Below are 10,743 nucleotides of genomic sequence, written 5' to 3' on the forward strand. Positions count from 1 at the left end.
AATTACAAGAAAGCATAGCTTAAAAATTCAAAACAGCAACAAAAAAATAAAACCCATATTTACAATTGGTAGCATAACCATACAAGGAAACTACTTCACATAACTTTAAAACATAGCTATTTGACTGTGAGATATACCCTATGAAGGGAATAGAAAACGGGCAAAACAATTATCTCAAATTGTTTTGAGTAATCATATTATTACTGGTAGTGTAGATTTTATTTTAGAGGCTTCCTGTATAATGTGGGATAGAGTGGGTAATCATGTGATATTCTAAATCCCACTATTCTTAGTGTCCATGGTAACTGGGACTCTTGGCATGAAAGAAAATAGATGCAGCTGTTAAGATTTTAAAAAGGGTTAAATAAAAAGCCTATAATTTAGATTAGAATTGAATTGGTATGAACTCATGCTATAGTTTATCTTTTGTTTTTAAATTAAGACTTTATTTCTTAGAGTAGTTTTAAGCTTACAGAAAAACCGAACAAAGCCCGGAGAGTTCCCACATACCCTCTTTCTTTGCCCCTCCAGTTTCCCTTATTAGTAATAACTTAATATTTTGTATTGGTTCAGTATGTTAGTTAAAACTGATGAATCTATATTGATACATTACTTTATTTCTGTTCTCGCTAACTCACCTTAGCCACACTTGCTTATCTGTTGATCCTCAAAAGCATCAAACTCATTCCTACCTCTGACTTCCTCTACTATTGCTAGTCTCTCTGCCTTAAACTAGTCTTCATGGGAATTTCATGGCAGTCCTGGGGTTAGGACTCTGCACTTTCACTGCCATGGGCCTGTGTTCAGACCCTGGGGAACCAAGATCCCACAAGTCTCAAGGTATGGCCAGAAAACAAACAAAACCCAGAAAACTAAACAAAATAAAAAACTGCTCCTTTCCTAGAATTTGCATGGCTTACTTTCAGTTCAGTTCAGTCCCTCAGTTGTGTCCAACTCTTTGCGACTCCATGAATCACAGCATGCCAGGCCTCCCTGTCCATCACCAACTCCTGGAGTTCACTCAAACTCACGTCCATCGAGTCAGTGATGCCATCCAGCCATCTCATCCTCTGTTGTCCCCTTCTCCTCCTGCCCCCAATCCCTCCCAGCATCAGAGTTTTTTCCAATGAGTCAACTCTTCGCATGAGGTGGCCAAAGTACTGGAGTTTCAGCTTTAGCATAATTCCTTCCAAAGAAATCCCAGGGCTGATCTCCTTCAGAATGGACTGGTTGGATCTCCTTGTAGTCCGAGGGACTCTCAAGAGTCTTCTCCAACACCACAGTTCAAAAGCATCAATTCTTCGGCACTCAGCCTTCTTCACAGTCCAACTCTCACATCCATACATGACCATTGGAAAAACCATAGCCTTGACTAGATGAACCTTTGTTGGCAAAGTAATGTGTCTGCTTTTCAATATGTTATCTAGGTTGGTCATAACTTTTCTTCCAAGGAGTAAGCGTCTTTTAATTTCATGGCTGCAGTCACCATCTGTAGTGATTTTGGAACCCAAAAAATAAAGTCTGACACTGTTTCCACATTTCCCCATCTATTTCCCATGAGGTGATGGGACCAGATGCCATGATCTTTGTTTTCTGAATGTACTTTATTCATATCTCCCCTCAAATGTGAGCATCTCAGAGAGTCATCCTTAACCACTCTCTCTAAAAGAACACCCACCCCATTACTTTGTGATTTTTCTCTGCTTTTTGTTTTGCTTCATAAAAATCATCATTCTTTGTATGTTTTTATTTGCTACTATTATATTTCTTCTGCTATATCAATGGGGATAGAGAATTTTTCTTGTTTACTGCTACACTCTCAATACTTAAAATACAGAGGGTATTTAAAAATATTTGCAGGATAGACTCTCATACAGGTGTCACTGGATCAGAAATATAAAATAGTAAAATGATTACTATTGGAAAAGGAAGGCAATCTCTTGTTTGAAAATACAGGAGAAAATGAAAGAAAATCAGGAAAGTGGTAAATGGAACAAAACTGGAAAGGGGGCATGTGGGAACTCTCTGGGCTTTGTTCAGTTTTTCTGTAAGCCTAAAATTACCTTAGGGTATCACTCTGCTCATTTAACTTATATGCAGAGTACATCATGAGAAATTCTGGGCTGGAAGAAGCACAAGCTGGAATCAAGATTGCTGGGAGAAATATCAATAACCTCAGATATGCAGATGACACCACCCTTATGGCAGAAAGTGAAGAGGAACTAAAAAGCCTCTTGATGAAGGTGAAAGAGGAGAGTGAAAAAGTTGGCTTAAAACTCAACATTCAGAAAACGAAGATCATGGCATCCGGTCCCATCACTTCATGGGAAATAGATGGGAACAGTGGAAACAGTGTCAGACTTTATTTTTTGCGGCTCCAAAATCAATGCAGATGGTGACTGCAGCCATGAAATTAAAAGACGCTTACTTCTTGGAAGGAAAGTTATGACCAACCTAGATAGCATATTGAAAAGCAGACACATTACTTTGCCAACAAAGGTTTGTCTAGTCAAGGCTATAGTTTTTCCAGTGGTCATGTATGGATGTGAGAGTTGGACTGTGAAGAAGGCTGAGCACCGAAGAATTGATGCTTTTGAACTGTGGTGTTGGAGAAGACTCTTGAGAGTCCCTCGGACTACAAGGAGATCCAACCAGTCCATTCTGAAGGAGATCAGCCCTGGGATTTCTTTGGAAGGACTGATGCTAAAGCTGAAACTCCAGTACTTTGGCCACCTCATGAGAAGAGTTGACTCATTGGAAAACACTCTGATGCTGGGAGGGGTTGGGGGCAGGAGGAGAAGGGGACGACAGAGGATGAGATGGCTGGATGGCATCACTGACTCGATGGACGTGAGTCTGAGTGAACTCCGGGAGTTGATGATGGACAGGGGGGCCTGGCATGCTGCGATTCAAGGGGTCGCAAAGAGTCGGACACAACTGAGCGACTGGACTGAACTGAACTGATTCCTTAGGTAAACAGTTTTGTCCTCCTGGGCTCAGGATTTTTACTTCACAGGCCTAGAGGAAAAGGCATTAGTTGGGTCTTTGAGAACTTTTAAGCTAATAACTCAAAGATGTGGCCAATTAATAGTTAAACTGGCCAAAAATAGTTAAAATTAAGCAATTTTAACAATGGCCTCCCTTTGGCATATCATCAACTACTCACCTGGGCTGAGATATCTTGTCACATCCTGTACAACCTTCCAAGGCTCTTTTCCTTGCTCCAATAAGAAGAGCACATCTGGCTTAGAAATGGAAACTCCTGTTTATAAGCAGAAACGGATATGGTTACACTCTGCTTAAAATGGAGCACGTTGTTCAGCAAGTAACAAGGTCAATTGTAGAAAGATTAAGACGAAGGACCTATGAAGAATACAAAAGATACAGATGCCCAATGGAGCTGTCCATTTCTAAGTCTATAAAGCACAAAAAAATTTATTTGGGACTAGAGGTCTGAAATGCAGCTAGGCACTTGGAAACTTTTCTAAATTTTACAAAGACAGGTTGAATTATTAGGAGCAGACAAGCTTACCCAGTGAGACCAGGTTGCTGTAGTTCTCCAGCATCACATCTCTGTACAGATCCTTCTGTTCCAAGTCCAGGTATGCCCATTTCTACTGTGAGAAGTCTATGGCCACATCCTTGAACAATACTAACCTCTAAGATGACAAACCCAGTGTTAATGGTAAAACAAAAAAATATTTTCTAGAAGTAATGAGAGAAGAAAAGTATTACATAAAGTGGCCAAAAGAGAAAAAAGTTTGCAATAAGGTTAAGTAATGGAAAGGAAATTATGTGATAAATGTAGAGCACCTACATAGTTTCTAAACATTCCTATTACTCTGTTACAGCTTCTCATGAACAGTTATAGGAATGAACAAAAGCCAGGTGAGTAGAGTTCTCTGATTAAATGAAATACTCTGTGCGAGCCCATGCATGAGTGCTCAGTCACTTCAGTCATATCTGATTCACTACAACCCTATGTACTGTAGCCCACTGGGCTCCTCTATCCATGGGATTCTCCAGGCAAGAATACTGGAGTGGGTTGCCATGCTCTCCTCCGGGGGTTTTACCAACCCAGGGCTCGAACCCGCATCTCTTACGTCTCCTGCATTTGTTAGGTGGGTTCTTTACCACAAGCACTACCTGAAAAGCCTATGTAAGCACGTAACACATGCAAATTCCCAAATAAGTTGCAAGTTCCTTCCTCCCCTCTACCCTTTAAAGAATTGAAAATAAGTAAGAGAAAGAATGGAAGGGATGGAAGAAGGAGAGGATGGAAGAAAGAAGGAAGGGAGAAAAAAGAAAAACAAACCTGATAGGCCCATCCAAATATCTTTTAAAATATTTATCTTAGAAAATAAGATTTCTATATAATTTAAGGGTTTATTTCCAACTTAAGTCTCAGAATAACTTAGCAATAATTTTCTCCCTTGTCCTGGCAAATCCTTTCATAGTCATCATTTTTACAAGGTATATGTACTCCTGCCTGGAAAATCCCATGGACGGAGGAGCCTGGTAGGCTGCAGTCCACGGGGTCGCTGAGGGTCGGACATGACTGAGTAACTTCACTTTCACTTTTCACTTTTATGCACTGGAGAAGGATATGGCAACCCACTCCAGTGTTCTTGCCTGGAGCATCTCAGGGACAGGGGAGCCTGGTGGGCTGCCGTCTATGGGGTCACACAGAGTCGGACACGACTAAAGTGACTGAGCAGCAGCAGCATATGATATAATATATCATATTATGATTGTAATCATTGTCTTTCCTTTTTAAAAAACACTTTATTTTTGGCTACACTGGACTTTTGTTGCTGCACTCAGGCTTTCTCTAGTTGTGGAGAATGGGAGCTACTCTCCCTTGTGGTGTGTGGGCTTCTCATTGTGGTGGCTTCTCTTGTTGCAGAGTACAGGCTCTAGTCAGGTGGGCTTCAGTAGTTCTCAAACATGGGCTCAGTAGTTGTGGCTCGCGGGTTCCAGAGCTCAAGCTCAGAAGTTGCGGTGCATGGGCTTAATTGCCCTGTGGTATGTGGGAATCTTCCCAGACCAGGGCATGAACCAGTGTTCCCTGTATTGTAAGGTGGCTTCCCAACCACTGGACCACAATGGAAGCCCTGTAATCATTTTCTTTTCCTTCCTTTCCCTCCTCCCACCCCATGCAATGTACAGCTAATGGGATCTTAAGTGCCCTACCAGAGACTGAACCCCAGCCCTCAGCAGTGAAAGTGCAGAGTTCTAACCACTGGACAACCAGGGAATTTCCTGCAATCATTTTCGTATTTTTTGGTATTTAGCTTGTATTCCTTTTCTAATGTCAGCTCTGTTTCTAAAATTCTCAACAACCTAAATTTCTGGGTCTGTTACCATTCATCATTGCTCACTGTACACATCACTTATTCTGAGCAACAGAAAGAAAGCCAATGAAAGATGACCTAAACTCACATAGACGTGGTCCTTGACTTATACATGTTATTCAGATTCAAAACAGACCTTGTCACTGGTATTCACCTCTGAGATATTCACCGACATGATACTCTCTTTGTTCTCAGTCCTGCATTTGATCACATTTCAATCTTAAAAGCCTCACAGACCAAAGATCTCACCACATTCTGAGATAAACAGCAATTTCTATCCTAATCATCCAGAAAATAGAGTCAATGACACAGACTGAATTTTGCATATGTAGTCCCATCTCAAACCACAATGACAGGAGAGGTTCTACTTTTTCCTTAATACGTTTCCTGATTTGCAGAATGGACCCCAAATATGGCTAGAGAAGAGAGGGCTGGGGCTTAGTAAGGCAGAAAATCTGGAGGTAAGAATATTGAGCATTCATATCCTAGAAAACAAGACTATTTGATAAAGGGAAGAAAAAACATCAACTCACATGGGGCATGGCTTAGAATGGCAAATTATTAGTTCTCCTCTGGCTTCTTCTTGTGGAAAAGTGCAGAGTCCTGAGAAGAGAGAGTCAAGGAAGTAAAAGGAACCATGAGAACAGGCTTGCTTTTAAATGACTAAGTTAAGATAAATATTTCCTTCCCTTTTCATGGCACCTGGTCCCTTCCATGCCCCAATACACATACCGAGATTTGCAGAAATCTAAAAAATCAAATGCCTTCTTCAACACCAAAAAACACAGATATCAAATTAATTTATGCTAAAGCAGTACCCAATTCCTATGATGTTCTTAGGGTTCTCTGACCTGTCCTGAGTGGTTCACCTTTTCAGACTAGGGGGCCCTGATCCAAAACATACCCAAGTCATGCCTGCTTCAAGGGTACTGATGGGGCCCTCAGGCCTAGAAGTGCACTATATCCATGTAGGCCAAATCCTGGAACAAACACTTCAAACAACTAAGATCTGTGTTTTTTCCCCAGTTCCAACACACTACATACCAGAGAGTGCCTCCCTGACTTGTTCTCATGTTCCAGGTGCAAGAAGTATTTTGAGTCCAAAGTTTCATCCAGGCCACATGAAGTCACACTAGACTCATCCACTAACCAAGGAACAAACCCAAAGCATTCTTTTTTTTTTTTTAATTGGAGGATAATTGCTTTACAATGTTGTGTTGGTTTCTGCCATACAACAATGTGAGTCAACCATAAGTATACATATATCCCCTCCATCTTGACCTTTATTTTTAATTGTACTTATTTATTTTGGTCATGTGGCTTGTAGGATCTTAGGTCCCCAACCAGGGACTGAAACCCGGGCCCTTGGGTGTGGAAGTGGGGAACAGCCTTTAACAGAAAACTGCCTGGGGACTTCCCTAGTGATGCAGTGGTTAAGACTTTGTGCTTTCACCATAGGAGGAACAGATTCAATCCCTGGTGAGGGAGCCAAGATCAGGCATCCGGCATGACTCGGCCAAAGAAAAAAAAACAAACTGGATATTTGTCTTTTTATTGTTGAGTTGTAATAATTCCTCACACACTCTAAAAAATCCAATTCCTTCTTGAACATGTAATTTTCAAATTTTGGATCCTACTTTGTAGGCTATCAGAGAAGGCAATGGCACCCCACTCCAGTTCTCTTGCCTGGAAAATCCCATGGATGGAGGAGCCTGGAAGGCTGCAGTCCATGGGGTCGCTGAGGGTCGAACATGACTGAGCGACTTCACTTTTCACTTTTATGCATTGGAGAAGGAAATGGCAACCCACTCCAGTGTTCTTGCCTGGAGAATCCCAGGGATGGGGAAGCCTGGTGGGCTGCCGTCTATGGGGTCACACAGAGTCAGACATGACTGAAGCGACTTAGCAATAGCAATTGTAGGCTATACACCTGGAGCTTCCCAGGTGGCACTAATGGTAAAGAACCTGCCTGCCAATGCAGGAGACATAAGAGACGGGGGTTGGATCCCTGGGTCAGGAAGATCTCCTGGAGAAGGGAATAGCAACCCACTCTAGTATTGTTGCCTGGAGAATCCCTTGAACAGAGCAGCCTAGCAGGGTTGCAAAGAGTCAGATACAACTGTAGTGCCTAGGGTACATGCATTGTGGGCTACATTTTCACTTTGTTTCCTTTGAAGCTGGTAAGTTTTTAATTTTGAGGAAGTCCAATTTATGTATTTTTTTCCCTTTGGCTGCTTATACTCTTACATTTAGGCTGATGGTGCATTTTGAATAAATTTTTGTGTGTGGCATGAGGTACAATGAGCCTGTGCTATCTTGACTCAACACTGATGTTATGGCTAAAAACTCTCAATTCCTCTTCACAGGAAGTTGGCTAAACACGTTCCTTATATGCTTCTCTTATCAAGGTCTAACACAATATAGCTTTGCTGGGCTACCCACGGATACCTCAGTAGCCTTGCCATTGTAATCTTAACTACATCCACCTTCTTCCACAAGCACAGGTATGACATTATATGGATGACCTCCTCCTCCATAAATGGAGATTCATTTAACATGCTCATTAAGGACACAAAAATACTCACAAAAGAGCTTACAAAAAGAGTCATAGGCTATTGCCTCATGCGTAATGTAAAGCCCTGACACTGTGGTGAAATTCCTGACAAGTATTGGTAAAACTGGACAGCTCTATCCCAGACACTGTCCATAAACTGCTGTGGAATCTCTCAGGGCCCATAAAGTCAAGTCTTATTCTGGAAGCAACATATCTCCTTACTGACAAAATTTTAATCTCACTGATGCTGTTACTTACAAACCATCCCACCGTGAAAAGGAATTCATCCAACAAAAGGCTCCACAATTTCTTCAAATTAAAATCAGCAGTCACTTCCTGTTAGTGGCCTCAGAGATGGGCTCTTTGTAGAGGCCACAGCAACCTCTCATGCCTCTGAACCAACTATGGTGTCCACCTACAAGCTAATGATGCAAGAAACTGCCCCCTTCATTAGAGTGACTAAGTGTACATCATTAAGTGACTAGTGCTGGCTAGATGCTAAGATCTCTTGGAAATAAAGGCTTTCAAAGACCCTAAGCCTGGGAATCTCTGAACCGAGATGCCCATTATGCCTTGGATCGTGGAAGCAGCACTCTCACAAGCTCAGCGCAAGTACTGAGGCCTCCTTGATACATCCTGTAGGTGTAGCCAAATTCTGGCCCTCTAGAATATTCCATTTACAGGAGGGACTGGTCTTCCCTATCCCTAGTCCCTTGCTGGATGTAATGGTGCTAGAGGAAGTCACCCCTCCCCCAGAGTCCTTGACTAGGAATCCGCCTGGGATTAACTGAGTAGACAACAATGGGAGTTCACAGACTTTCTGGACAGCACCACCACCATCAAAAGTGATGGAGGTCAGTGGAATGTTGCTGCTTTCCATCCCTTAACTAGGATGTTCCCCATAAAGGACAGGACCCAAGGGGCAGAACAAGTGGTCAAACTTTAGGAAGTCATCTTTGCACAAATGTCCTGACCAACAAATGGTTCTATCTGCATATTTTTACAAACTCTTGGGACACTGCTTTAGAGTTTCCCCTTTAAGTGTACAGAAATCTGGGAATCTCTTATCTTACAGATACTGAAACATAAATCAAAGTCACACATCTCTGGATATACAATGCCGGACAATCCTGATTCCCTTCTGAGTTCCAGACATTACTGACAGTGACCAAGGCACACATTTAACTTCTCATAATACACAATGCTGGGCCCCTGGGAAAGGCATTCAATGGAACTTTCATTTCCCAATAGGTCCCAGGCAGCTGGTTTAATTAAGAGACCTAATGGTCTCTTTAAACAGCTCCCTTTTAAATGGCAGTGTGTAAAAGGACCACCTACATGTGTCTCTCTCTTACCCCAAGCCTTAATCTCTCTAATTTAAGGCCCATTGGCTCACTCACATCTCAAAGAAACTTTAGGAAACTTCCTTATCACTATTTTCTATATATAGAGGGGAATATGTCTCACCGTCCACACACATGAAGATATCACATATGAGCTCTTTTAATAATAAAGTCTCCCTCTATCTTTATGGATTTTTCAATACTGCTGTCATTTCATCAGGGCTGGAAGTCAGATAGAGGGCACATACTCTCTTCAGACTTGTTAACTGTCCCATGGGAGAAGCATCTGTCCACCTAGTATGTGATCCATTTGAGCCTAACTTTCCCTCCCCAGGAAACCTTCCCCAATATTTGGATTATAAGGGGTTGAAAATTAATCTGAGCTCTCTTTCTGATCCCTTCCAGGAAATTCAAATTAGTGCTGCTAGGTTAAGCCTCTTAATCTACAGGAAATACAGAAAAACATGTTAATGATACAGTGGGAAACTATATGGAACAAATTATCCAGTTTCTTCAACAAATACATTGCAAGTAGAGAGAGACAAAGAATGAGAACAAGAAATCATGGTTTCTAAAAAAGACTTTATTAGGAGAGTTATAAATGATTCACAAAACATGGGTCTTATCTGAACCCAGATTCAAAGAAACCTCAAAATTTTTTAAAGTTATTTGCACTGTTCAGTTCAGTTCAGTCACTCAGTCATGTCTGACTCTTTGCAACCCCATGGACTGCAGCACACCAGGCCTCCCTGTCCATCACCTACTCCCAGAGTTTACTCAAACCCATGTCCATTGAGTCGGTGATGCCATCCAACCATCTCATCCTCTGTCATTCCCTTCTCCTCCTGCCTTCAATCTTTCCCAACATCAGGGTCTTTGCAAATGAGTCAGCTCTTCACAGCAGGTGGCCAAAGTATTGGAGTTTCAGCTTCAACATCAGTCCTTCCAATGAATATTCAGGACTGATCTCCTTTAGGATGGACTGGTTGGATCTCTTTGCAGTCCAAGGGACTCTCAAGAGTCTTCTCAAACAGCACAGTTCAAAAGCATCCATTCTTTGGCACTCAGCTTTCTTTACAGTTCAACTCTCACATCCATACATGACTACTGGAAAAACCACAGCCTTGACTAGACAGACCTTTGTTGGCAAAGTAATGTCTCTGCTTTTTTATATACTATCTAGATTGGTCCTAACTTTCCTTCTAAGAAGTAAGCGTCTTTTAATTTCATGGCTGCAGTCACCATCTGCATTGATTTTGGAGCCCCCCAAAATCTCTGACTTGAAGACAATTTCTTTACCTGGTCATTCGCGCAACGTCACACAACCGCACTGATGGCTGAAGACACAATTACCACTCTCGCAAGTGTTCACACACAAAATCATGCAGTCTCCTAGGCTCATCACGTTACACACACACACACACACACACACACACACACACACACACACACACACACAGTGGCGCGCTAAGGCCTGAGACTCTAGACACGG

General features: G+C 42.0%; 1 protein-coding gene across 1 annotated transcript in view; it reads right to left on the reverse strand.

The window, feature by feature from the left end:
* LOC102399617 (zinc finger protein 850) overlaps window positions 1–10,743 on the reverse strand; it is a 107,655-nt gene that overhangs the window by 13,971 nt on the left and 82,941 nt on the right.

This window comes from Bubalus bubalis, chromosome 18 (assembly GCF_019923935.1).
Source record: "Bubalus bubalis isolate 160015118507 breed Murrah chromosome 18, NDDB_SH_1, whole genome shotgun sequence".
Classification (NCBI taxonomy): domain Eukaryota; kingdom Metazoa; phylum Chordata; class Mammalia; order Artiodactyla; family Bovidae; genus Bubalus; species Bubalus bubalis.